The 27,973-nt window shown below is 49.0% G+C and overlaps 1 long non-coding RNA gene and 1 pseudogene across 1 annotated transcript; both read right to left on the bottom strand.

The window, feature by feature from the left end:
• Positions 1-515: 515 nt before the first annotated feature.
• LOC119822198 lies at positions 516-27,341 on the bottom strand (annotated as a pseudogene).
• On the bottom strand, positions 3,310-4,457 carry LOC119822200. The gene is made up of 3 exons (XR_005286747.1): positions 4,391-4,457; positions 3,890-4,066; positions 3,310-3,375 (listed from the first exon to the last, which is right to left on the bottom strand). It is a non-coding gene; the product is annotated as an uncharacterized LOC119822200 (long non-coding RNA).
• Positions 27,342-27,973: the final 632 nt, after the last annotated feature.

Raw genomic sequence — 27,973 nt, 5'->3', positions numbered from 1 at the left:
CAGAGACAGCAGATTAAGAGCCAGGAATCTGTTCTCCCAGTGGGGGAACACTTAGGAACCCTTTTTATTTTAGCAGACAGCCTTTAATGAGCTCTTCTCCCCTGTTTTTAGGCTCGCAGGCTCTTTGAAGTCCTCCATGAACCCTTCCTCAAAATGCCCCATGACCCACTGCCACTGAGGCTCCAGTGTAGCAATAAAGCCTTTTCCAGGCCTAGTCTCCTGCTGGATGTGCTGACGTGTTTGCTTGAAGGGACTACCAGCAGCTGGTTTCTGACAGCATTCCTGGGCCACCTCAGCTCTGATCGTTCCTCACTTTCCCCAGAATGTTAGTAGGGTTCCTCTGCTTTTTCTCCTGTCCTGTGGGAGACATCTCTCAGTGGGGAACGGTACCTTACACCCCACTTTCCTGATTCCTCTCCCTCCTTTCCTCGTCCTCCTCCTCCTCTTTTTCCTCCTCCTCCTCCTCCTCCTCCTTCTCCTCCTCCTCTTCCTCCTCCTCCTTCGTTTGTGGATCCTTGAATTGCTCCAGCCTCAGGTTTCTCGGATTCTCTTGGGTCAGTCATCTCATAGGGGGAAATCTATCACCTTCTGTCCTTTTTCTTTCTTCTTGCTGGGTTCTGGAGCCACCTGGGGCTCAAAGTTAGCTGCAAGTGCAGATTTTGCCACCTCTGTCCTTGAGGCCAGCGCCTTGCCCAGCCACTTTTCCTTTTCCTTCTTCTTGGTCTTCTTGGGAGACAAAGGAGCTGCCTCAGCCTGAAACCCATGTTCTGAATGTTCAGGCTCTGTGGTCACTCCAGGGAGCTCCATATCTGGCTCCATCACCAAATTCTGCCTCTTTTTTTCTCCTCTTCTTTGTGGGGGACTGTGGGATAGCTTCCTCCTGGGGTTCCACAGCGATCTGTGGCTGAGTCAGCCACGATGGCAACACTGCTTGCATCCCTTAGCCCTCCTTCTGCCTCCTTCTCTTCTTGGTGGGGGACAGGAGGGTCCCATCAGGAGGCTCTGTTTCCACCACAGATTCCATGGGTCCCAGCTCCTATTCTGGCTGGAACATCTCTGCTGCCGTGGACTTGCTTTTCCTCTTCTTGCTACTGCTGGCAGATGGGAACGGCAGTCCCATGGGCTCTGCCATCTCTGCCATGGACTCTAGGGTCTCAGCCTCCAGAAGCTCTACCTTGCCCACCTGATGCTTCTTTTTCTTCTTCTTCCTCATTTCTAGGCCACTCCAGGCTGTGTCCACCTCCATGGCCCCATGCCCGTTGACTGCCTCCTGAATGTCTGAGGCCTCTGTGACTTTTCTCTTCCTTTTCCTCTTCCCTGAAGTGGGTGACCTCAGAGCCATGACTGACCCAAGCCCTGTTCAAAGGGCTGCCTCCAAAGGCAGAGAACCGAGGCCACAGGCCGGCAGGGATCTGAGGTGGCAGGCTTGTGGGAATGGGCTGCAGGGGGACCCGAGAGATAAGATACTCTTGAAGACCCTCCATGATCCTTATGCTCTGATGGGGGGGGGCCGGAGTCCAAGTGAGTCTTCCTCCTGCCTCTGTTGACAATGCCAGAAAGGTGGCTTCTCCAGCCTGAGGGCTGCCGGTAAGGACCCGTAATCGGCACCTCTTGCCATCCAGTTTGCCCTTAACAGTCTTTGAGCCAGAGAGGCACACGCTGCCCATTGAGGCTGAGGAAAGAAAGGGAGAAGGCAGAGAATGGCTAGATCCTTTACAAAGCGGGAGGCCGGGGCTAGAAGCAACTTTTCTAGGCTAGCGTGCATGCAGCTCAGTGCTAGAGCCCTGAGTTTTGTTTCAACTATCTAACTTCTATTGTGTGGGGTTTGTGTGAGGCCTAGAACTCCTGATCAGCCTGCATCACCTCCCAGGTACTGCAAACAGACATGTGCCACCGTTACTGGCTTGCTTGCTTCACTTTTAGTTTTTGGTTTTGGAGACAGGGTTTCTGCCCTGGCTGTCCAGGAACTCACTCTGTAGAACAGGCTGGCGGGAAACTCGGAGGTATTTTGCCTCCCAAGTGCTGCACCATCAAGACTAGTCTCCACCTAGCTCCTGTTTCTTGAGACAGACCCTCTGTGTGTGAGGCTAGCTTGTACTCCCTATCTCATGCTAGCCGTGAAGCCTACCATTTTCCTGCCTCAGTCTCCTGAGTGCTGAGATTAAACCTAATCCCCATCATTAATGGTGAAATAATGTTTAAGGCAGGCAGGTATTGGAGGAGGCTCAGACATTGAGTTTGTACACAGTATGAATGGGCCCTGGATTTGATCACCAGCATTGTATGAAATTGGGCTCAGTATCTGCACTTGGGAGGTAGAAGCAGAAAGATCCGAGTTTAAATATTGCATAGGATGTTAAGATTCTCCAAAACAAAGGCAGGCGACAGTAGCTGCGCTTGCCTTTTTTTTTCCTTTAATTTTCCTTTAATCCTAGCACTCGGGAGGCATGTGATTTGAGGGGCAGCCTGGTGTAAAAGAGCTAGTTCCAGGACATCAGGACAGACTCCAAAGCTACAGAGAAACCCTGTCTTCAAAAACAAAACAAACAAACAAAAAAAAAAAAGATTATCCAAAACAGAAGAATATGTGACACCACTTGTAGTTCCAGAACTCAAGAAACTGAGGCTAGAGGATGCTGGGACTTAAGAAACCAGCCTGGGGTAGACAGAATGAGCCTGATTCTCCATTGTCAGAAAGGCTGTCTACAGTTCTAGGTTCACAGTGTGAGGTGGGTTCAGTTTCTAGGGTGTGTGTGGGGGGATACTCCCAGCGGGTGGAGTGGGACTGACCACTCACCACTGTGGGGCAAAGTCTGCAGGGGCTCAGATAAGCCACACTTCTGTATCTGGAAAAATCAGCACCTGCAAGGAGATACGAGGGGGATTTGAGTCTGGAGACATCGCTATAAAATTGGGGGGGGGGGGCAGGAGAACCGAGTGGCACCAGAGTCCGGGGTACCCACCATCCCAACGACCTGCGCTGAATGCTTGGGACATATTCTTGAATATAGAAGATACCCAGGATGGTTCTAATTAGGAAGACAGCTGGAGAGATGGACCACCACACAAGTCGCACAGTCTTCTCTGTGTCTCATGCTGTCTACAGTTTGACACAGTCTAGGCAGAAAGAACACGAGATGAGATTTTACCAATGCGACTGTGGCTTGGACGAGAAAAACAGAAGCCATCTTAAAGAATGTCACTGCCCAGTGCAGACTCAGGCAGACTCAGGCAGGCTGGAGGCAGGAGGCACAGCAGGTTGCTGACCCCTCATTAAGTTTTTGGGTTTCACTCTAATCTGACACCTACCAGTCCCTCAGGGTGTGGCACATGGTGGTAAGTGCAGGAGCCAGTTGTCATTCTGGGAATGGTGGCCTTGAAGGAGCAAGCAGACAGAGACAGGAGGTGAGTAGCTGGAAGGCAGAATTGGTGGAGGGGGGGACTCTGCTGCCCTTGAGTCATTCACTCCCCAGCTCAGATTTTCCCAAGCTTTGGGTCTGAGGACTCAAGCAATGGAACTTGCTGGGATGACTTGTGGGGATTCCTGCTAAAGGTTCTTGCAGGAGCCTGGCCTCTAGAGGAGTCGGTCCTACAGGGCTGCTTACAGGACAAATTCTCAACCTGGCAACTCAGCTTAGGGCACGCTGACTAGGAATACTCTCCTTGGGGGAGAGAAGAGTCACCCCATGGAGAAGACTGTGTTCTCTGCCAAGAAACATGGGGCAAAGGACAGTCACTACCCAGAGCGCCACTTCTAATGTTTCCGCAGTCAGGAGGAGAGGGCAAGGCAGTATTGTTCCACGAGACAGCCTAGGGCACCTTTGCACCTCAGCCCTCCACACTGAGCTAGACCCTGTGGGAAGCCTACCCTTCCTGCCTGGGATTTTACCTGGAGAGATAGATGTTCTCTGGGGTGGACAGCTCTTCCTCTGCAGGAGGGGCCTGTGGCCAGCCTGTGTCCTGGGCATCTGGCCTGGGTCCCCAGAGGGGCTGTCAGAATCTCATCCAGACCGATCCCCAACCCGTGGCTCAGAAGCCACGGAGCTGGGGCTTGACCTCTTCAGGGCTTCAAAGAGAAAAGCACAGGAAGGAGACTCTTAGTGCCTTCAAAACACACAAGACTCAGTGCACTGCCCTGCAGTGCCCAAGTTCATGACTGGTGCTCCAAGGAATCTTTGCCTCCTTTGCCCCCACCTCTCCCTGCCTGGCACAGCATCTCGGCTGTCCCCCTTTTGCTCAACAAGCCTGAGGTCACACTTCAGGGGACACCTGGTCTTTCCCAAGTGACAGGTTGTTACGGTCACAGTGTGCTACGAGTAGACACAGGCATCATTTATCACAAAGGACAGGAGGAAAAAGACAAATCAGATGAAGTGAGAAAGGCGCTCACCTGGTTCTGTGGGTGCCTCTAGGATCCCCTGACTGTGGAGCCTGGTTCTCATGGGAGGCATGATTCCTCTCTGCAGGAGGCAGGCAGCAACATACATAGGTGTGTGAGGCAATTTACAATGGTTTTTTTTCACCCTCTTCCAGTGGTGATGCTTCTGGTTTGGGGAGGAAGCTGGCCCGGCATCCTGGGGCTGACCATGTGTGATGGACCCTTCCTGTCTGGTGGTCAGTTCTGTGATGGTCTCTTCCTGTAGTGTGTCCCCAAGGGAGGTGCCTTTGGGGGTTACACGCAGAGCCATCCCCAGCGAGCTCCAGAGTTTCTCTGCGTCATTTGCAGCCTCATTGTGGTCTGCCTCAAGAGGGTGGTACAGAGAGCAGGATGGCTGGGCACTTGCCATCAGGCTGCCACACAACCCGATGTTCGACTGCGAAAAATTCTTGCTGGTCTCCAGGCTGCTGTTCATGATGGAATCAGCCACAGGACAGCGCAGGTGGGATAGGTGGGCCAGGTGGATCCTCCTAGGCGGGCAGCACAGGGTGGCAGGCACGCTATGCCTTCTGCCACCCTGCCTGGAATTCTTATCTTCTTTCTTCTGGGGCTCAGATGGCATGATGATGGTTGGCAGAGTAGGCTCAGCAGCTCTCCCGAGAGTCCCAGAAAAGGTGTGAAGATTGGCCAGGTTGAGGACAAGGCCCGGCTCCATGGGTTTTGTGGTTTTTACCCGGTGATGGCAGCAGTCTCCCGCGGGTGCCTGGTGTTGCAGACTCAGGTATCTGGCCATCGCCTGATTAAATTTTTGGGCTTCTAGACACTCAATCACTCCTTCAAGTTGGTACCCCACGCCTGCCATGGTGCTGACAATGCTAGGGCTCGGGGTGCCTGGGAGACTCTGGATGGATGCCCGTGCCTGGCTGTCCATGATCATGGGGCGCGTCAGGATTTGGCTGATGGTGGGCCTCCTGTCGGGGTTGATCATGAGGATTTCCACGATTACGTTGAAAGCACAGTAGGCCAGAGTGCCGCAGGGATTCTTTAGTTTTGTGCCAGGGACGACTTTCACCGCAAGGCCAAAATCACAGAGCTTGGCATTCCCAGAGGCGTCGATCAAGATGTTATTTGCCTTAATGTCCCTGTGGACGATCCAGTTGTCTTGGCAGTACTTCACTGCCTGCAGTACCTGAGTAAAGAGTTTTCGAGCCTCGCACTCCCGTAAGCCTCCCGGTTTGCGAATCTGATGCAACAGGTCCCCCTTAGAGGCGTAATCCATTATGAGATATGTCATCTCCTCTGTCTGGACCTCCTGAATGAACTTGATTATATGCGGATGAACGAGGGATCTCATTATATCAACCTCGTTGTTGTGGGTGGAGTACCCCTTCACGTTTGCAAGAATCTTCACAGCCACGTAGCTGACAGTGGGCATATGGAAGGCCAGTTTGACTGTGGCAAAGGTTCCTCGTCCCAGTGTGGTCATCATTTGATACACACTGGTAAATGTCTTCTCGTCACAGTAGAGGGTCTCTCTGCCCTGCTCCATGGCCAGGTTCTCGCTGAAATACAATGGGAACTTTAAACTAACAGTTAAAATCACACCAATGAGAATGTTTATCACTATGAATTCCTACATTCCAAAGAGAAAAAGAGTCACAGATATTTCAGGAAACCTAACCAGGTACGTAGTGCTCAGGAATGGAAGGAAGTACCCTCCAAAGCAGTGGACAGCAGAACATACCACAGATCAGGTTGGCCGGATTCACCCAGAAACTGAGAGAATGAAACCAAGGGTCGCAGAAGCTATGAGCCACTTATTGGGAAGGAGAATCATAGTCTTACTTGAGCTGAACACTCTTTGAGAGAGAAGATACTAATAAAATCATATGCATGAGAAGTTGATGAGACAACAGAAAATCCCCAAACCCAGAGTTTCTTGGTGGGGAGATGGCTCAGGAGGTCAGAAGGTTTACTATTCCGGCAGAGGACCTGTGTTTGGTTCTCAGGACCCAGGTCAGGTGGATCACTGACTCCAGTTCTAGGAGATCCTACACCTCTGACTTCTGAGGGCATCCAAACACATGCATGGATGATGGCAAGGGCACACACACACACACATACACACACATACATGCACACACACACACACACACACACACACACACTTGAGGTCACTTACATGTACACTGTCATGTACTACATAGAGTTTTAAATAATGATATAAGTCTTTTGTATAATTTCATTTCTATGACCTGGAAGGACATAAGAGGGTAACAGATCCCCTAGGTGGGGCACTTCAAGAAGTTATGATGTCATGGGATTGCTGTGAGGCAGACCTAGGTCTTCTGTGAGAAGACTACATGCTCCTAACTGTTGGGCTGTCTCTCCAGGCTAATCCACCCATCCCCAAAGAAATCTGTTTTTGAAAACCCTGAGAGTCCTTCTCATGGACTGGAAAATGTGGATGGAATTGGGAAACTTCTTGAAATAAATTCAACTAAGAAGATATGATAAAGAACAAGATTGAAATATTTATGAGGAAAGAATCTGAATAAGAAAGCCCACGACCAGGCAAACCTACTGAGGAATCCTTCCAATCTCTTGAAAACAAATGTCAGTGCTCCTCAATACTCCACCAAATAGAAAGGAACTTAGCAGTTCCAAACACATTCATGCCAAAACCAGAAAACACAATGAAGAAAAATAGAGGCTATTTCCATGATGAACATCGATGTAAACGTCCTCAATAATACTACTTGAATCTTTTCATCAAACTCACATAAGCCAGGCCATACTTCATGGTTAAAATATGCTCACAAGGATCCTTGCAGGGAGACCTCTACATATTTAGCCTGACAACACAACATTGAAACAGAATTAAAGGCAAGAGTGCCACAGTCATACAGAAGGACGGCCACAGAGAAGGATGAAACAGTGGGGCTCTCGAGAACATGGTTGTCACTGGAGAAGATCGCTCTACACGGGAAAGCCAGTCCTTCTAATGGGTCACTTTTCTTCTCTCATATGTGGCACTTGGGAGCAGGAGGAGGTCCTCAACATAAGAGGGGGCTCCTAGGAATGTGGAGGAGGTAGTGTGAGAAGAAAGCATAGCAGCGTGGGGAAATCACATGATCAAGTGGTCAGAATGCATTAGAGATGTTCCTGCTCTTGCCAGGACTCAATTGTTCCTACAATAAGGTACACCATAACAAGGAAAGCTTGAAATGAGAAAAGAGAAATGGACCAAGGAACACATAACAAAAGTAAATGAAAAAGTGAAACTCAAGACAGAGGTTCTGGAGAGATGAGTTAGTCTTTAACAGCACCACCTGCTCTTTCAGAGAAACCTGGTTCAATGCCCAACACACATGGTGCTCACAATCTGTTGTTACTCTAGTTCTAGCTAATCTGTCTCCCACTTGTGACCTCCACAGGTGCGAGGCTCATGGTGCACACACAGACAAGAAAACAAAAGACTCATACACATAAAATAATAATATTAAACATTATCTCCCCAAGAAGCACCACTTAAAAAATAAAAACTACCAGTCTGTGGTGGCACATGTGCTTAATCCCAACACTCAGAAGGCAAAGCAGATGATCTTTGAGTTTGAGGCCAGCCATATCTACAGAGTGAGTTCCAGGAAGGCAAGAGCTACACAGAGAATTTCTTGAATTCCTTCCATTACACCCACAAAATAAACAGACAGTTTAAAAATTATGAATAAGTAAGCTCATAAATCAAGCCAGAAAATGCGTAAATACACAGAGAAAAAAACAACAAAGAGAGTCCTTCAGGGTCAGCTGATACACATTAGGATGTCAATGGGAAAGTCAGGAGTGGGATATTTGATCATGCTCTGAAAATCTTGAGAGTGTGTTAATAAAATCGGTTAAAAACTCAGGGAACGTGGCCTTTTCTGTCTCTGCTCCCAAAGAGGCAGCTTCTGCCTTGCTCCATTCTCCCCACTATTCCTTTCCCCACTTCTGCTTCTGTCTCTCCCTGCCTCTCTGTTCTTCTCCTCTTTCCCCTTCCCTTCCATACCCAATAACTAAATATCCAACCCCACTCTGCAAGGCGTGCCTATCCATGTGTCTCAACAAATTGAATTAAAAGAAGAAAAGAAAAGAAAAAAACTCAGGGGATGGAATTAGCCAAGGAAGAACAAAGTAGCCGGCAGTAGGAAGAGAGGGATGCACAGGAAGGTGTAGGGGGGGCACTTAGCGATTTGCGGCCTTTTTGGTTTGGGGTGAGTGAAGACATGCTTTTCTTGCTGCGTCTCTGTCCAAATAGGAAAGTAGATTGGTTGCTTCTTGGCCTCTCTGAGCTAGCAGGTTATCACCCCAACATCTGACTCCCAGGTCTTTATTGGTAAATAGAACAAAGGAGGCTTAGTTAAAACTTACATTTGGTGGCTGTGGCCAAGCTGATCCCGGCGCGACCAGAAATCCCGCTAGGCCTCAGCCTATGCAGTGAGGTGTTGACCGTCGGGCCCTGGGGAGAAGATAGATAGGAATTAAAATACAGGTAGATATAGGTTAGGCCATTAAACTGACAGAAAACAGGAAAAGTCTCATAAAGGTGAGCACTTGGCTTTTTTGATTGGTTTGTCGGGACGGGTTTCTCTGTTTTACAATCATGGCTGTCCTGGAACTCGCTCTGTAGACCAGGCTGGCCTCAAAGTCACAGAGCTTCAGCTGCCTCTGCCTCCCGATTGCTGGGATTAAGGGCATGCGCCACTGTGGCCCGGCACATGGCAATTATTAAAGCTAGGAAAGTTGAGGCAGGAGGACCAGCAGTTCAGGTCATCTTTGGCTCCACAGTGGTCTTGAGGCCAGCCTGTGCTACAGGAGACCCTCTCTCACCAAACCAAAAAGCAAACGCAAACAGAAGAGCAAGGACTGCTTTTGTCTTGTACATGATTGAGGGTCCCAGTGCTTCAAAAGTAACCTTTGCTGTGAGACACGGGGCATGGACACAAGTGTGTCCATGAGTGTGACATCAACACCTGAGGCTGAGGCTTGAGGGCTGTGATCAGCCTTTTTGTGTTCTTGAAGCTATGCTGCCATCACCCCGCTTAAGTAAGTAGTCAACAGATTTACACTTTAAATGGACCTCACAGGACCCGCCCAGAACCAGCTATGGGGCATAAGCCAAAGAAAATGGATGGAAGTTTACCAGTGCTCAAGCAGGACGTTCTCTGTCAATAGAACGTTCGCACCCCTAAGGCATCACATGTGCACACATTACACACTTAGGTACTGGCTAGCAGCTCTCTGGGAGGTCGAGGACAGCCTGGTCTACAAACCAAGTTCCATAACAGCCAGAGCCACACTGAGAGGATCCCTGTCTGGAAAAAGAAAGAAAAGATGAGACAAAAGAGTTTTCCTCTAGCCCAGGCTTGTGACTGATAATCAGATAAAGATGGTCCTTGTCAACAAAATGTCCCCCTGTTTTTCCAAAAGGACAGGTATTTGGGGTGGGTCTCTGGAGTGCTGGGCAGAACATCCCAGCACTAGGTAGTTTTGTTCCAGAACATGATCCTTGAGGTCTTTGGCCAGCAGAACTGATCCTTTGCTTCCAAATGATTATTGCCCCCACCTCTGCTGTGCCTGATAACACCCCAGCTTTAGTACTGCAATAGCCCTGCTCCCTGCTAGGGAATGAAAAAGTCCCACGGAAGGCCAGTTTCAGGCACACAGAAGGACAGAAGATGGTGGAGGGACCTGGTGTGCTATGTCCCACCAAGGAAAGTTCCTCTCTTCCTCCAAGAACAGGTTCTTTTTAGACTTTCACTTTTTCTGTTCTTGAATCCTTTTCAGCTGCCCTGTTCCATAATTAGCATCACAAAATGGCCTCTAACTCTTACCTCTGGCCCTCTGCAGGCCTGACTTTGAACTGCCAGGAAGATCCTAAGATAACCACTTTGGAGGAGGCTTTCTGCTAGAGCACAGGCAGACAGACATACATCGGTGCCCTTCCTTAGGACACCATCCAGTCAGTGTGCCTGTCAGTCCTCTGGACGGGAGTTCACATGACTTGGCCTGGACTCGGACAGTAACTGACTGAGTGAAAAAGCGAGAACACCAAGGGACTTGGAAGGGGTGGGCAGGAGGCAGTGAGTTCAGGGGAATGTGGTCCAAGCTTTCCATGTGCGTGTAGGTAAATGTCACTGTGAGAATACTCATGTTGTAGAGTCAATGGAAACAAACGTTTTAAATGGTGGACGAAGGAATGAACCCAGAGAAAATATATGGTCTACAAGAGCTAGTTCCAGGACAGGCTCTAAAGCTGCAGAGAAACCCTGTCTCGAAAAAAAAAAAAACAAACAAACAAAATAAAACTAAAGATTAAAACAGTAAACACCTAATTAATGCAGATAATAAAAACTGCCCCAAATTATACCCCAGACCGAGGAAGAAAGAAAGGAAGAGAGGATTATTTTAAATCCTGGAAACCCAAACCTCTGAACCCCAAATCTGTGACCTCAGAAGGAAACTCACTGTGTTCAGATTCAACAGTTCATGAATATCCACCAAGTGGAACCAGCTCACTTCTGTCTAAATCACCAAGTTTCAACTGACGATCAGCCTCTGTACTGGAAGGAGAGGAGGCAGCCTCAGCCAGAGTTGTTAGGCAACAGGGTTCTGTCATTGTGAGGTCAGAGCAAGAAATGGACCAATCATGGCTTGGCTCAGATACTGGTTTTTTTCACATTCTGTCCCTAAGTACAGAAAGGCTGCCCTGGTCAGTTGGGATATAGGGGACTGATGGTTACAGCAAAGTAGCATTCACTGTGTCCCCCTTTTTTGTTCATCGTGTCTGTTATTTTCATTCTTTCCTTCTTTTTGGTCCTGACAACCAGCTCCCAGTTAAATTACACACAGTAGCTTCTTCTTCCTTACAATGCCTAACCTTAGCTGTGCTTGTTCCTTGCCAGCTTTTCTTATCTTTGAATTATCCTTTCGTCCTTTGCCTCTGGCTCTGGGCTTTTTCCTTTTTTTAAACTCTGTGTATCTTACTTTGATTATTACTCAGTGCCTGGGTAACTGGATAGCTTCCCCTAGCATCCTCCTCTCCTTGTTCTCTTGCTCTTTCTCTGTTCCTTCCTCTAGGATTTCTCCTTCCATTTATACTCTCTGTGTGACTGACCAACCTATCCTTTCTCCTGCCTTACATTTGGCCATTAAAATCTTCATTAGCCCACCAGGTTTTGTAGACAGGCAAAGCATCCCAGCTTCACAGAGTTCAACAAGTGCAACCTAACCAGAAGTCACACACCCTAAAATAATATTCTACAACACCCCATGACCTACCTTTTCCTTCTGGGTTTATTTACCAGGTTTTCCACAACTTTGAAACATGGCCACTTGCTAGGGATCAGTGTCCAAACACAAGATCCTTCCTTGGGTATTACACATCCAAACCCAAATAGAAACCCTTTCCACTTTAATAATCATAGTAGGTGGAATCATTTGAATTATAACAGGCTCTGGATGTTGTCCTTTACTGGGTATGGACACTGTATACTTGCTTTCTCATCATGACCCAGAACGACTTGAGATAGGAAGGTTTACTTCCCTTTCCCTTTCCCTTTCCTATCAGAAGCTACCATGAGTGGAAGTCAGGGCAGGAAGTCAAGACAAGAACCTCGAGGCAGGAACCAAAGCAGATACCATGGAGTAAAGCCACTTACTGACTTGCTCTCCTTGACTCTCTAAGCCAGCTTATTTTATTCAGCCTTGACCTCCAGCCCAGGGACATCCATCACTAATTGAAATTCCCCATAGGCTTACCTATTAGATAGTTAAGTTCCTTCTCCCTCAGATTACTCCAGCTGGTGTCAAGTTGACAAAATCCAAGTGGCACACACTGACACCATCTATTAGTGGATGGGAGCATGGTCCACTTCTCACAGACCCTAACATGCTGTCATGACTTTTGGCTCATGAAGCCCATTACATCCATCCTCAAAGCAGTTCCTTTTTTAGTAGACTCAGATTGATCAGAATAACATGGTAGTGAAAGACCCCGAAGAGGACCTTTCCTCAGGAAGAGACCCCGGGACCCAAAGATCAAGCCGAGACCACGGATGCAAACTGCAAGAGGTTTATTAGGTAGTCACTGGTACCTGCGGGCGGCAAAGTCATTTGGGAGACTTGCGCACCGCTAGGCAAGGTGACCCCCCTTTTTATAGGGTAGGGGAAGCAAAAGCGCGCGTACAGAAGCAGATGCCTGGTTACAGGGTTGTCATTGGTGGATTCAAATAAGGTGGTGGGTTCACCTTGGAGACATGCATGGGACTCAGATAATAGCTGACTTGGTCCTATCTAGGGTGTGGAACGGGACCCAGGGACTTTCTATTCCCCGTTTGGGGCCAGATGGCTGACCACAGATATCTTTTTGGCACCTAAGGGCTCTAACCTTTCATCTGCCCTGTTGTGCAAGCCCTGCGAAATTGCGTTACTGCTGCTAGCTTATTGTCTTTGGGTAGAGGTCTCAGGGTCTTTCATTCCCCCATTTTCTTTTATCATTGAGTTAAATCTTTTACTCATAGTCGTTACGAAATCTCAGTTTCTTGTTGTTGTAACCTTTGGTATTGATTGGTCAGTACTAGGGCCTGAATCACAGACAGCCTGTCTTTTATAAATTGGACCAAGCAGTTTAAGATGCAAGGTCCGAACAGGAGTATCAGAAGGAGAATAATTAAGGGACCCATCAGAGAAGACACTAGAGTTGTAAACCAGGGAGACTTGTTAAACCATCCTTCAAACCATCCTTGTTGTAATTCGAACAGCTTTTGCCTCTGACTCAATCTCTCTCTAAGTTTTGCCATGTTGTCCCTTACTAATCCAGTATGGTCTGCATAGAAACAGCATTCTTCCTTTAAGGCTGCACATAACCCTCCTTCTTTTAGGAACAGCATGTCCAGTCCCCTTCTATTTTGTAGAACTACCTCAGAGAGGGAGGTTAGTGATTTTTCGAGGGCGCTGACCGATTCCTCTAGTGTCTTAATGTCTATCTGCATGGCTGCTTGTAGTTGGCGAAACTGACTGGTATCTATGAGGGCTTTGGTCCCAGTGGCTATTCCGGCTGTGATCCCTCCCATGGTGATGCCCCCCAGGAGTAGGGCCAGGGTTAGGGAGATGGGCTCTCTCCTGAATCGAGGTCTCCCTTCAAAGTGGCTGTAGACATATTCAGGATCATGATATGTAACCTTGGGCCATAATTCTATTAAAACACAGTAATCAGAGGTTATATTTAGTACTGTGGCTGAAACACAGGGAGTTAATCTGGTGTTACATGCCCAATAAGTCCCATTGGGGGCGGATAGGTAATAGGATCCACTGGGTACCTCTCGAGTGGAATTACGCAAAGTCTGGTGGGTTTTGGGAACAGCTCCTATACAAAGCCCCTTCCCAGATACCTCTGACAGAGTCATCTTATGTCGAGGGATGGAAGAGCAGCTAGGGGATACGGAGGTCTGATTAGAGTAGTTACCTAGAACGGCCACTCCTTCATAGCAAGGGGGTCCCGAAACCAGGCATAGCCAACAATCCTGAGTTTTGTTAGGATCGGTGAGGTTGAGAGCCAAGTAGGCTCCTTGTACTAGATTAAGTAGTCTGTCTCCCGTACCAGGGCGGTGGGTAGGCGAGGTGGTGATCGGAGTGGGGCTAATATTTGGGGGGGGCCGAGGAGGAGTTGAGGGGCGCCGCTGTGGGTAGAGCAGCTGCTCCTGGCTGAGAAGGTGTCTTTTGGTCTGTTAAGACTGTATTGGGTCCTACTGGCTGAGGTCGAGTCACGCTAGTGACTTGTCTGGTTATTGAGAATAAGGTAATGGGATCATATCCCTGGGGGCGGTATAGGCGTAGACCCCATGACTTGGGTCCATCCCATGCAGCTTTCTTCCCTGCTGGGGTAAAGCTCAAAATCAAGGGATTACATCGGCCCCCACTGGTTGAGCCCTGGACATTGGAGGTAGTCAGGGAGTCATAGCAAGGCCCACAGTCTTTTCCTCCACAGGTCCAAGGTCCTCCCCCTGAGTATCCAGGAGTAATTCCTCGTCTAAGGGTGATCAGATCCCAGGAGGAGGAGGGCTTCCAGTAAGCATCGCCCGTTGTCTCGCATCCCCATTGAGCACAATATCCGTCCCCTGGCCCCCCACAATTTTTTCCTTTGCCTTGACCAGGGCAGACATAGAATCCCTTGGTCTGGGTCCCAATTCGTCCCCCTGTGTGATGACAACCATAGCCAGGAAAAGGTTCCTGGTCCAAGGGGTCCCAGGTTGAGTCGACTAGGTCACAGAGGTCAAAGTAGAGGTTTGGAAAGGCGTCTGTCAATGTGCCTATCATGGAAGTGGAATTAGCTATGATTTCTGTCATGAGATTAGTAATCCTCCAGGTCACATTGTAAACCTGATGAGGGCTATTCTGTCCCAGGGCGACTGTCCCCATTCCCAGTAAGACCCCCATAAGGAGGATTAAGAGTCCCCCCGAACAAGTCTTATCTTTAAGGGGTTTTGGGTGCGCTGGATCTTCCATGATGAGGTCACAGTTGGCTCGGTCTCCTCGGTGGTGTGGGCGGCCTTGATGTGGGAGGCGTGGATCCAGGCTGCGATGCCGTCAACTTTCAGTGCCGTTGGGGTGGTCAGGAGGACGGTGTAAGGGCCTTTCCACCGAGGTTCCAAATTCCTGGACTGGCGTCGGCGGACCCACAAGGTATCTCCTATTTGAAAAGGGTGTGGCACCTCCGGCTTGTCCAGTTGTTCCCGGTAGGCTGCAGCGAGTGGTTTCCAGACCTCTTTATACAATCTGTAATGCCTGCAAATGAGTTTCCAGAGAGGGGGTGTTAGCAAAATCAGCAATGTTTGAATCGAAGAAGTTTATAAACGGGGTGGCGCCCCATACAGTATCTCAAAGGGAGTCAATCCATGGGGACCTGGGGTATTGCAGGCCCTGTATAAGGCCAGCAGCAGGAGGAGCACCCAGTCTTTAGAGCCAGTTGCAAGTGCCAATTTGGATAAAGTTTCCTTAATTGTCCTGTTCATACGCTCTACCTGCCCTGAACTTTGGGGTCTGTATGCACAATGTAATTTCCATTTAATCCCCAAAAGCTTAGCCACCAACTGACTTACCTGGGAAACGAAGGCGGGCCCGTTGTTGGTGCCCAGGACCTGAGGCGTTCCATACCTGGGAAAGATTTCTTCCAGGAGTTTCTTTGTCACCACCGTCGCTGTTTCATGTTTGGTGGGGAAAGCTTCTACCCATCCTGAGAAGGTGTCCATGAACACCAGGAGGTATTTATAGCCATAGAGGCCGGGCTTGACTTCAGTGAAGTCAGTTTCCCAGTGCACACCGGGACGATGTCCCCGTACCCGGATCCCTGGTCCGAGCTTGGACTTGCCTGCATTTACTTGAGCACAGGCTTTACATTTATCGGTCACCTCTTGTAGGGCCTCATCTTGGTTCAGTAGGTAGGGGCTAATCTCCTGTCACTCCAAGAGAGTTCTCATCTTTTTGGTTCCTAGATGGGTCAATTTATGTAGGTGTTCTAACAGTTCATGGGTGAGCCTCATGGGCATAACAGCCTTTCCTTTAAAAATCCAGTGTTGTTCTTTGGGGTCATAGGTGGCCCCCATTTTCTTTAGGAGATCAATGTCCTCCTGACTATAGGGCCATGCGCACCGGGGTAGTTGTGCATCTCCCTTGTCAGTCAGGGGAAAAGCTCGGGAGATGTTGGTGCTTTTTAGGGCAACTTCCCTGGCGGCTGTATCTGCCAATCGATTTCCCTTTGCCCCTGGGCTATGGCCCTTTTGGTGGCCAGAACAGTGCATGATGCTTAATTTGAGAGGCAAAAATAGGGCTCTAAGCAGCGCCAATATCTCAGTCTTGTTTTTAATTTCTTTTCCCTCTGAGGTCAGCAACCCTTGCCGTCGGTAAATTTCCCCATGTATGTGAGCAGTGGCAAAGGCGTATCGACTGTCCGTATAGACATTAAGCTTCTTACCTTCTGCCATCTGGAGCGCCTGGGTCAATGTGATGAGGTCTGTTCTCTGGGCTGAGGTACCCGCTGGTAGGGCTTCAGCACAAATTACCTCTGTTTCCGTAGTTACTGCTGCCCCCGCTCTCCACTCCCCGTTTTCCAGGAAGCTGCTGCCATCGGTGTACCAGGTGTAGTCAGCGTCCTGGAGAGGGCGATCTGTCAGATCCAGTCTGGTCCCGTGCATTTCCACAAGGATCTGGAGGCAATCATGTTGCTCTGCCTCTTCAGGCAAGGGGAGCAGGGTTGCGGGGTTGAGAGCAACCACAGGTCCGAATTGCACTCGGTCGGCATCCAGGAGCATGGCTTGGTAGTAAGTCATGCGGGCATTAGAAAGCCAGCGATCTGGAAGCTGTTTGACTAAGGCCTCCACTGCATGGGTGCCAGGATGGTCAATGGCTGACCCAGAGTCAATTTACTCGCATCCTTGGTAAGGACGGCAATGGCCGCTACCATTCGCAGACAGGGCGGCCATCCCGATGCCACAGGGTCGAGTTTCTTGGATAGGTAGGCTACAGGGCGCCTCCAGGGGCCTAGTTTCTGAGTTAGGACCCCTTTCACGTAGCCCTGTCTCTCATCTATAAACAATTCAAAGGGTTTGGTGAGGTCGGGGAGGCCTAATGCTGGGGAGGTCAGCAGGGCCTGTTAAATGTTCTCAAAAGCCGCCTGTTGTTCTCCCTCCCATTTGAACATTGTCCCCTGTTTGGTGAGAGGATACAGAGGTACAGCCATTTCTACGAACCCTGGAATCCAAAGGCGGCAAAATCCAGCTGTCCCCAGGAATTCCCTCAATTGGCGAGGGGTCTGAGGGACAGGGATGCGGGTGATAGTCTGTTTGCATGCCTCGGTCAGCCATCGTTGTCCGTCCCTCAGTTGGTATCCCAGATAGATGACTTGCTGCTGGCATATTTGGGCCTTTTTAGCTGAAGCCCGATATCCTAACTGTCCCAATGTCCGTAGGAGGGCTCTCATGCCCTCCTGACATTCCTTCTCGGAAGCAGCCACCAGGAGGAGGTCATCAACATACTGGAGGAGGATCAGGGCAGGGTATTGAACTCTAAAATCTGCCAAGTCCCGGTGTAAAGCCTCATCAAAGAGGGTAGGACTATTTTTGAATCCCTGGGGGAGTCTGGTCCAGGTTAGCTGACCCGAAAGTCCGAGATCTGGGTCCTTCCATTCAAAGGCAAAAAGGTGCTGACTTTTCGGGTGTAAGCGCAAGCAGAAGAAGGCATCCTTTAAGTCTAACACTGTGTACCAGACGTGGGATGGCGGCAGAGTACTCAGCAGATTATAAGGGTTAGGGACCATAGGGTGTATGTCTTCCACCCTTTTGTTAACCTCCCTCAGGTCCTGTACGGGCCGATAATCCCCAGTTCCTGGCTTTTTCACGGGCAGGAGAGGGATGTTCCATGGCGACCGGCAGGGAGTAAGAATGCCCTGGTCCAACAGTCTTTTTATGTGGGGTCTTATACCCTGATATGCCTCATGGGACATGGGATACTGTTTAATTGAGACGGGGGTAGCTGTAGCCTTTAGCTGAACGACGATTGGGGACTGTTGCAAGGCTAGCCCCATCCCCCCTGTCTCGGCCCATGCCAGTGGAAAGTCATTGAGCCAAGGGGTCATGTCAATTGTCTGGTGCCCTGGGGGCTCATAAAGTCTATATTCATCCTCCAGCTGGAGAGTTAAGATTTGAAGAGGACCGCCACTTGGGCCTGTTACCTTGGCCCCTTTTTCCTCAAAATGAATTTGGGCTTTTAGTTTGGTGAGGAGGTCCCTACCCAATAGGGGATAGGAACAGTCCAGAACATGCAGAAAGGCATGCGTCACCTTACCAGTAGCCAGCTGAACCTTCCAGTCGGTCATCCATCAGTATCTTTTACCACCGGTGGCCCCTTGGACCCAAGCGGATCGCACACTGAACGGCCCCGGTGTCTGGGTCAAGACTGAGTGCTGGGCTCCGGTGTCCACTAGGAAGGTGACTGGTTGCCCCCCGACATTAAGAGTTACCTTGGGCTCGGGGGGTGGGGGGCTCCTGGCCCTGAATTACCTAATCCTCCAATGTCAAGAGAGAGGTCTGAGTTTTAGGTTTCCGGGGTCCTTTGGGCTTCTTGGGGCAATCTCTGACCCAATGTCCTCGTTCCTTGCAGTAGGCACATTGGTCTTTGTCCACCTTGGCCCCCTTTCGGCCTCCCAGCCTACCTCCCTCTCTATTTTGTCCCTGAACTACGGTGTTAAGCAGACTGCTTAGTTCCTTATTTTTCTTTTTGTCCCTTTCCTCCTGGGCCTCTTTCATTCTCTGCCATAGTCTCTCTTCCTTTTCTTCTGGAGTCTCTCTTTTATTAAAAATCCTTTCTGTCTCCTTTAATAAATCCTGTAAAGTATATCCCTGTAGACCCTCTAGTCTCTGTAACTTGCTTCTAATGTCTGGACTGGACTGCCAAATGAAGGACATTGATACGCTAGTGGCTTGTCCAGGGTCCTCGGGGTCATAGGGAGTATACATTCTGTATGCTTCCTTAAGTCTCTCTAGAAATGCTGAGGGTGTCTCCTCATTTCCTTGTATTACCTGCTTTACCTGAGCCAAATTGGTGGGACGGCGTGCTGCCCCCCCAGAGACCGGCTATGAGCAACTGGCAGTAAAGACGTAGATGTCCCCTACCTGCAGGGGTGGTGAAGTCCCATTCTGGGCATGTTAAGGGGAAGGCCGCATCAATTTCATTTGGTAGCTGGGTCGGGCGTCCGTTGTCACCCGGGAAGTTTTTCCGTGCTTCCAGAAAAACTCTGTTTCTCCTCTGAGGTCAACAGAGCCTGTAAGAGCTGCTGACAATCATCCCAAGTGGGCTGGTGCGTGACTAAAATAGACTCAATTAGATTAGTTAACACCATCGGATCCTTGGAAAAGGGAGGGTTGTGCTGTTTCCAATTGTAAAGATCAGAGGCTGAAAATGGCCAGTACTGTTGTTGGCCATTCGGACCCTCCCTCAGGGGAAGGGCATGAGAGGTAGAATCAGGGGGTGGCTCACGTTTGCCCCTCAGTCGTCCGGCCACAGGTGAGGGAGCCAGAGACTCCAGAGGGGGCAATCCGCCTGCTGCAGCCACCGCTTCTGGCCCCTCTGGGCTCTCCGGAGCTACATAGGGAGGGGGATCTTCTGACAGGAGGTCGATGAGGGGAGAATCAGGGTTCGGGGGAAGAACAGGAGGTGCTGCAGAGGGTTTTGGAGGTTTCTCTTTCCTAAGGAGGGTTGGGTATAGGGAGGAAGAGGCGGAGTTGGGGAGGGGGGAGGGAGAAGGGGAGTGAGCGGCTGTTTTCTTGGAGGAGGGCGTGCCGTGGGGGCAAGAGGAGTAAGGGGTGGTTGGGGTTTGCTGGAAATGACAAATGGCTTGACCCAGGATGGGGGATCGTATGCCAGGCTTTCCCAAGTGATAATGTAGGCAACTTGGTCTGGGTGTCCGTGGGGTTCTGGATTGAACACTCGTGCTTTTACCTGTGAAATAATTTCAAGATTAAAGGTGCCATCTCGTGGCCATCCCACTTCGAAAGTGGGCCATTCGGATGAGCAAAAAGTCACCCATTTCTTCTTTCGAACTTCGACCGACTGGTGTCAGCTTGGTCCCGGACATCAGCCCAGTGATCTAGAGTGAGACTCAAGGGGGTCGTTAATGATTGTCCCATAATTTCAAAAGAGAGGTAGGTTAGAATTAGACACAGAAATCCAACAATAAGACACAGACCAAACAGACGCGCCACACAGCTTCTGCGTAAAGCCGAAAGCAAAATTTCAGATGGAGACTCCGAGGGTCCTGATCCCTCTTCTCAAACCAGAACCATGTATCCTTCCGATACAGGCTGAGCCCTGAAAAATCGGGCTCCAGACACCCTTGGAACGTCTTCCAGGGCTGCGGGTGGAGAAGTCTGAGCTCGTCAGCTCCTTCCCCGGCCCGCCAGATACTGATAGATCCGATCGAATCTGAGTAACAGAATGACAAAACACTCAGACTGACAGAGACACAGACAGGGCACTGGCCAGCTTACCTCCCGATGGTGGGTCAGTGGTCCCTGGGTGGAGGTCTCTAATCCTGGACGAGCCCCCACATGAAAGACCCCCGAAGAGGACCTTTCCTCAGGAGGAGACCCCGGGACCCAAGGATCAAGCCGAGACCACGGATGCAAACTGCAAGAGGTTTATTAGGTAGTCACAGGTACCTGCGGGCGGCAAAGTCACTTGGGAGACTTGCATGCCCATAGGCAAGGTGACCCCCTTTTATAGGGTAGGGGAAGCAAAAGCGCGCGTACAGAAGCAGATGCCTGGTTACAGGGTTGTCATTGGTGGATTCAAATAAGGTGGTGGGTTCACCTTGGAGACATGCATGGGACTCAGATAATAGCTGACTTGGCCCTATCTAGGGTGTGGAACGGGTCCCAGGGACTTTCTTTTCCCCATTTGGGACCAGATGGCTGACCACAGATATCTTTTTGGCACCTAAGGGCCCTAACCTTTCATCTGCCCTGTTTGTGCAAGCCCGGCAAAATTGCGTTACGGCTGCTAGCTTATTGTCTTTGGGTAGAGGTTTCAGGGGTCTTTCAGTAGCCTCTCACTGACTCTGGGATGTGGTGGCAATGCTCTGTTTCCAGGGACACTCCAGGGCAAGTGACTAACTTCTACAGGGCTGAGAGGAATAGACTTTGTCACATTTTCTCCATAAACTCTTCATCCAATTTCCCACCAGACAGAAAACTAGGACCCCAGCGGGCAGTGGGTTGATATGTTCAAAGTGATGAGAGGAAAAAAATCCATCAGTGGTCCTGGAATCCGCACCCCTGAAGGAGGAGGCACATGTGGTTTCTTCCACCTGATGTTCTGGGTCAACATTTTAGAGAAAGTAGAGGGGAAAATCCTCTCACAATAAACTAAATAACAACCAAAATAGTTGAGAATGCAAATGAAAATTCAGAGCAGACCTCAGAGCTAGGGCAACTCTCAAGTAGCTTTTCTGAGTGTGGTTACACTCCTTTAGCTCTCATGGCCCCTTTGATGATTTTAGTTCTGTTTTGTGTCTCTGTCCATGAGGATTCTAAACCCTGGTACAGTTGGTGCTGTCCTAGTTCCAGGCCTTTACGATCTTGTGCCTCAGAAATACCAGCCATTGCCACCTGCACTGAGCTATCTCCTACTGCTAAGGCTCTCATTGTTGTCACCCTCTGACCTGCAGTCCCTCACAGCCACACCCCACCTTCTGCAAATGTCTCCACTGCCTGTTTGTCCTGCCAGTCGAACCCAAGACCAAGCCACAAGATCAGCTGTCCACTGCCAGCTCTACTTTTTTTCAATTATTTATCATTTTTAGTGAGCTGTATATTCTTCTCCCCTCCGTTCCCATCTCACCCCTCCCCTCTACCCTCTCCCATGACCCCCATGCTCCCAATGTACTCAGGAGATTTGTCTTTTTCTACTTGCCATGTACATTAGATCCACGTGTGGCACTCTTAGGGTCGTCTTTGTTGTCTAAGTTCTCTGGTTGTGAATGATTGGCTCGGTTTTCTTTGCTTTATGTCCACTCATGAGTGAATGCATATGGTATTTGTCTTTCTGGGTCTTGGATACCTCATTCAATATGATGCTTTCTACATTCATCCATTTGCCTGCAAATTTCAAGATGCCATTGTTTTTTTCTGCTGTGTACTATTCCATTGTATAAATTTTTCAAATTTTCCTTATCCATTTTTCAGTCGAGGTTCATTTAGGTTGTTTCCAGGTTATGGATATGATGAACAATATTGCTACGAACATAGTTGAACACATGCCCCTGTGGTATGATTAATCATCCTTTGGAGATATATATATATATATATATATATATATATAATGTATATGTATATATATACATATATATCCAAAAGTGGTAGTGCTGAGGAAGGTTGCTTCCTAACTTTCAGAGAAATCACCATACTGATGCCCAAACTGGCTGTATTAGCTTGCACTCCCACCAGCAATGCAGGAGTGTACCATTTACCCGACCATTTATCCTCTCCAGAATACGCTGTCATGAGTGTTTTGATCTTGGCCATTCTGAAAGGTATAAGATTTGAGATCAGAGATATTTTCATTTGTATTTGTCTGAAGGCTAAGGATGTTGACCATTTCCTTAAGTGTCGTTCAGCCATTTTAGATTCATCTGTTGAGAGTTCTCTGTTTAGGTCCGTACCACATTTTTTACTGGAAAATTTGTTCTTTTGATGACCAATTTCTTAAGTTCTCTGTATACTACTTATTGGCACAGGTGGGGGTCCCCATGCTCCCAAAACCTTCCTGTCAGAGCCTCCCAAAGGGCCAGCAGGGAGTATTTAACAAACAGCTTTTCAGTGTTGCTCACAAGGATGAACTCAATTGGCTCAGGCCAGTTCCAGATGTGAGTCACAGGAAATAGCCCTGAATATCTGGATGCCTGATTTTCTTCTCTCTATCAGAAAGATCTTTTGATTCACAAAGGAATATGTGGTTAGAAAGGGCTGCTATGTCACTGTTTTCTCAGATTGGGCATTAAGATTTGGGGGTAGGTGCTGTTAGTTTATAAAATAGAGTGTCATTCCTTCTAGACTGGCCTCCAACTTTCTGTGGTGGAAGATGGTATTGACTCCCTGATCCTCTTGTGTCTGCCCCCCAATGCTGGGATTCGCGGCATACTCTGCCAGGTTTTATTCTATGCTAAGGAAGGCAGGGCCAGAGCCAGTGTGTATGCTAGGCACACTGAGCATTAGTCCTGTTGTTCACTTTCTGTGTTTTGCAGAGAGCCACCAAAGCCTAGACTACTGTTCCTCATGGAGGCCAGGCTGGCCTTGAACTCATGGCTAGTCTCTAGTCTAAGCCTTCAGAGTCCTGGGATTACAGGCATACACCTTCACCCTAGCTCTAGCATCTAGTTTTAAGACAAATCCACAACCCCCCTAGAACTGTCTAAATGCGAGGGATAGGAGATTGCCCCATGGGGTGAGGTGACTAAACCTTCAAGCAGTGGGGTTGAGGCTCCATCTTCCTAGTTTCATCAGCCTGAGGTCGGGACATGGCTGGTTAGGGCTGGTGACTTCCATGTGGTCGCACGGAGGTGCATAGGGAGTTAGACGTGGCCGACGTGAGGGCTTCTGGTCAGAACACACCTTCAACGCTGCCTGGATACACAGCGTAGAGTCTGAGGACTCTGAAATGACATGGGACTGGGACAGCCTCCTGTCCCTCCCTCCCAACCGGAACACAGCTCACTAGCTTCAGAAGAAGAGTGGCGTCCAGCTACACCCCTTGTGTGTGCAACTTCAAAAGACTCTCAGTCGAAAAACAGGTCATCTAGAAAGGTTAGAAAGAAAAAGAGAGAAAGAAAGCAAGAAAAAAATCAGGGTCAATGGGTAAGATCTGCAGTTCCATCAGGAGGTATTTCTCGGCTACACAGAGTCTGAGGCTAGCCTGCCTGAGCTCCAGGTGTGACTCAGTTGTGGTAGCTCTTGCCCACCATGCAGAAACCTGGGTTTGGTTTCTACAACCAAACAAACGAGGCTTGGCGTGGAATTCGTGTCATCCCTACATTTGTACGTAGAGGCAGAAGGATTAAGAGATCAAGGATGTCCACCCCTACATAGATGATTTAAAAAGTAAATCTTCCAAAACCCGCTAAGACAAGTTACATACCTTGTATAGACCGCCTACACTCAGTTGGCTGAGGGCAGGACGATCGACAGTCTTTGGCAGCCAGGACTACATACAGTAAACCAGAGTCAAAACAAGAGGAGAGAAAAAGAAAGGATTCTTCATTAGAAGGAACCAGTAGATATGCCCCTGTGGGGATTGAGAGTCATATGCTTTCCCAAAGAAAAAACAAGACCATGAGTACAAGGTACAGACAGTGAAGAGGAACAGACAAGGACAGGGTTGAAGAACTCTACAAAAGGCAGGTATGTGTTTGTGTATGATATATGCATGACCATAAGTGTGTGTGTGTGTGTGTGTGTGTGTGTGTGTGTGTGTGTGTGTGTGTGAGACTGTCTATCTGTGTGTCCTCACCCTCTGAGCACACATGTAGACCAGGAATATTCATCAAATGCTTTTATTCCTTAAATCTTTTTGCTTGGTGTCTGAGACAGGGTTTTTCTATGTTTATCTGGCTGTCATGGAACTGGCTCTGAGATCTGCCTGCGTCTATCTCCCCATCCCGAGGCAAAGGGGGTGCTCCACCACCACCGGACTTACACCTTAATTTTTGAGACAGGGTGTCTTGCTGATGTCAGGCCAGCAAGCTCCCACACCTGCTCCCTTCCCCACAAGGCGAAGATGACACAAGGATGCTGGCACGTGCTGTTGTCACACAGTCCTGTCCACTCATCTCGCCAGCCCTGCTCTCCAGATCTGATAGTTCAGAATATTTAGAATCTCATATTCTTTTGGAGACAGGTTCCACTCAGCCTGGAATTCAGTCATGCCTACCCTGGTCTGGAGGTTTTCCTACTTGACAGGGCAGAGTGGCTCAAAGCAGGAAGGAATTCCTACAGTGGACAGAGACGAGAAGATGAGGATCTTGCTCAAGGTCATCTTTGGCTACAGAGTGGCCTGCCTGGGCTCTATGAGCCCTTGACTAAACCACCATGCTGACAGTGCTTCAGTGCTGCTAAGGAGGAGCTGAGGCAGCAGCATCTTCAGGCCTATAAAGCCAGCCTGGACTACACACTATATTTCAGTCCAGCCCGAGATACTGGGCAAGACTCTGTGTGAATTCTCAAGACAAACAGTTCATAGCACACTGTTCCCACAAAGCAAAGTAGACACAACCAAATGTCAGAAAACAAGATGGAAGTGTGCACCTAACACTTAATACACCTGTCCGGGAATGAGAGCCAATTCTCATCTATGGTTGCAGCTAGAATGTGTTCCCTTAGCATACCTCTGTGGGTTTGTAATTTTTAGGGTGGGTCACTCAAGGTGTTATGTCTGCTTGTTTGTTTGTGTTTTTGTTTGAATTTGCCATGTCTATTACAATCAATTTGAATTTTTATAGTATATTTGCTTTATTGTGGCTGCTTATGGCCATCCTCAGCGCTTGGTGATTCCCTGGGGGTTAAAAATATGACAGAGCAGCTGGCCTGCCTGAGAGTTGTTCATGTGCAAGAAAAACACACAAACACAGAGACAGAGACAGAGACAGAGAGAGACACAGAAAAGAGAGAGACTCACCAGTGGTTGCGTGTTCGAGTGGGTAGAGGGCAGGGGAACATCACATCAGTCAGAGGGGATCACAGTGTCAGGCCGGATCAGCCTCCCAGGCTGGCCAGAGTCTCCTGAGAAGTTCTCCTCACTTTGAGTCATTCAGCCTGGTCCAGTGGCTGAAGCCAGGAAAGGATCCCGTGACGATGGGCTGGGAAGCATGGGGTTCTGGGGTGCTCTTCCCACCCCAGATTGGATTAAGATACTCCTTTATTCTCAGAATGGGTTGCTCAGAGAGAGAGAGCAGATTAAGAACCAGGAATGTGTTCTCCCAGTGGGGGAACACTTAGGGACCTTTTTTTCTTTTTTTTTTTTCTTTTTTTTTTTTTAGCAGACAGCCTTTAATGAGAAGCTCTTCTCCCCTGTTTTTAGTCTCGCAGGCTCTTTGACGTCCTCCATGAACCCTTCCTCAAAATGCCCTGGTGACCCGCTGCCATTGTTGCAATACAGCCTTTTCCAGGCCCAGGCTCCTGCTGGATGTGCTGACATGTTTGCTTGAAGGGACTACCCGCAGCTGGTTTCTGACAGCATTCCTGGGCCACCTCAGCTCTGATCGTTCCTCACTTTCCCCAGAATGTTAGTAGGCCTCCTCTGCTTTTACTCCTGTCCTGTGGGAGACATCTCTCAGTGAGGAACATTGTCTTTACACCCCACTTTCCTGATTCCTCCTCCTCCTCCTCTTCTTTCTCCGCCTCTTCTTTATCATCCTCCTCCTCCTCCTCCACCTCATCCTCCTCCACCTCTTTCTCCTCTTTGTCTTCCTCCAGCTCCTGGCAGTTTCTTGAGAGAGACCCTCTGTGTGTGAGGCTAGCTTGTACTTCCTATCTCATACTAGTCACAAAGCCTACCATTTTCCTACCTCAGTCTCCTGAGTGCTGAGATTAAACCTAATCCCCATCATTAACGGCTAAGTAATGTTAAAGGCAGGCAGGTAAGGGATGAGGCTCAGACATGGAGTTTGTGCCCAATATGAATGAGCCCTGTATTTGATCACCAGCATTGCATGAAACTGGGCTCAGTAGCTGCATTTGGGAGGTAGAAGCAGAAAGATCCGAGTTTAAATATTGCATAGGATGTTAAGATTCTCCAAAGCAAAGCCAGGTGGCTGTGGCTGTGCTTGCCTTTTTTTTCCTTTAATTTTCCTTTAATCCTAGCACTCGGGAGGCATGTGATTTGAGGGGCAGCCTTGTGTAAAAGAGCTACTTCCAGGACAGCAGGACAGACTCCAAAGCTACAGAGAAACCCTGTCTTGAAAAACAAAAGAAACAAAGAAACAAAGATTCTCCAAAACAGAAGAATATGTGACACCACTTGTAGTTCCAGAACTCAAGAAACTGAGGCTAGAGGATGCTGGGACTTAAGAAACCAGCCTGGGCTAGACAGAATGAGGCTGATTCTCCATTGTCAGAAAGGCTGTCTACAGTTCTAGGTTCACAGTGTGGGGTGGGTTCAGTTTCTAGGGTGTGTGTGGGGGGATACTCCCAGCAGGTGGAGTGGGAATGACCACTCACCACTGTGGTGCAAAGTCTGCAGGAGCTCAGATAAGCCACACTTCTGTATCTGGAAAAATCAGCACCTGCAAGGAGAAACGAGGGCGATCTGAGTCTGGAGACATCGCCATAAAATTGGGGGGGCAGGAGAACCGAGTGGCGCTGGACTCCGGGGTACCCGCCATCTCAATGACCTGCGCTGAATGCTCAGGACACATTCTTGAATATAGAAGATACACAGGATGGTTCTAATAAGGAAGACAGCTGGAGAGATGGACCACCACACCAGTCGCACAGTCTTTTCTGGGTCTCATGCTGTCTAAAGGTTGACACGGTCTAGGCAGAGAGAACACGAGATGAGATTTTACCAATGCGACTGTGGCTTGGACGAGGCAGCTTCCCGGAAGCCCCCCACCCCAAAAAGAAGTGGAAAAGCCTGCTGACCTTTGCAAGGCTGAGAAAAACAGAGGCCATCTTAAAGAATGTCACTGCCCAGTGCAGACTCAGGCAGACTCAGGCAGGCTGGAGGCAGGAGGCACAGCAGGTTGCTGACCCCTCATTAAGTTTTCGGGTTTCACTCTAATCTGACAACTACCAGTCCCTCAGGGTGTGGCACATGGTGGTAAGTGCAGGAGCCAGTTCTCATTCTGGGAATGGTGGCCTTGAAGGAGCAAGCAGACAGAGACAGGAGGTGAGTAGCTGGAAGGCAGAATTGGTGGAGTGGGGGACTCTGCTGCCCTTGAGTCATTCACTCCCCAGCTCAGATTTTCCAAAGCTTTGGGTCTGAGGACTCAAGCAATGGAACTTGCTGGGATGA

This window comes from Arvicola amphibius, chromosome 9, assembly GCF_903992535.2.
Source record: "Arvicola amphibius chromosome 9, mArvAmp1.2, whole genome shotgun sequence".
Lineage (NCBI taxonomy): Eukaryota > Metazoa > Chordata > Mammalia > Rodentia > Cricetidae > Arvicola > Arvicola amphibius.
Note: the sequence above shows the minus strand (reverse complement) of the source record. Positions and strands in the feature narration are given on the sequence as shown.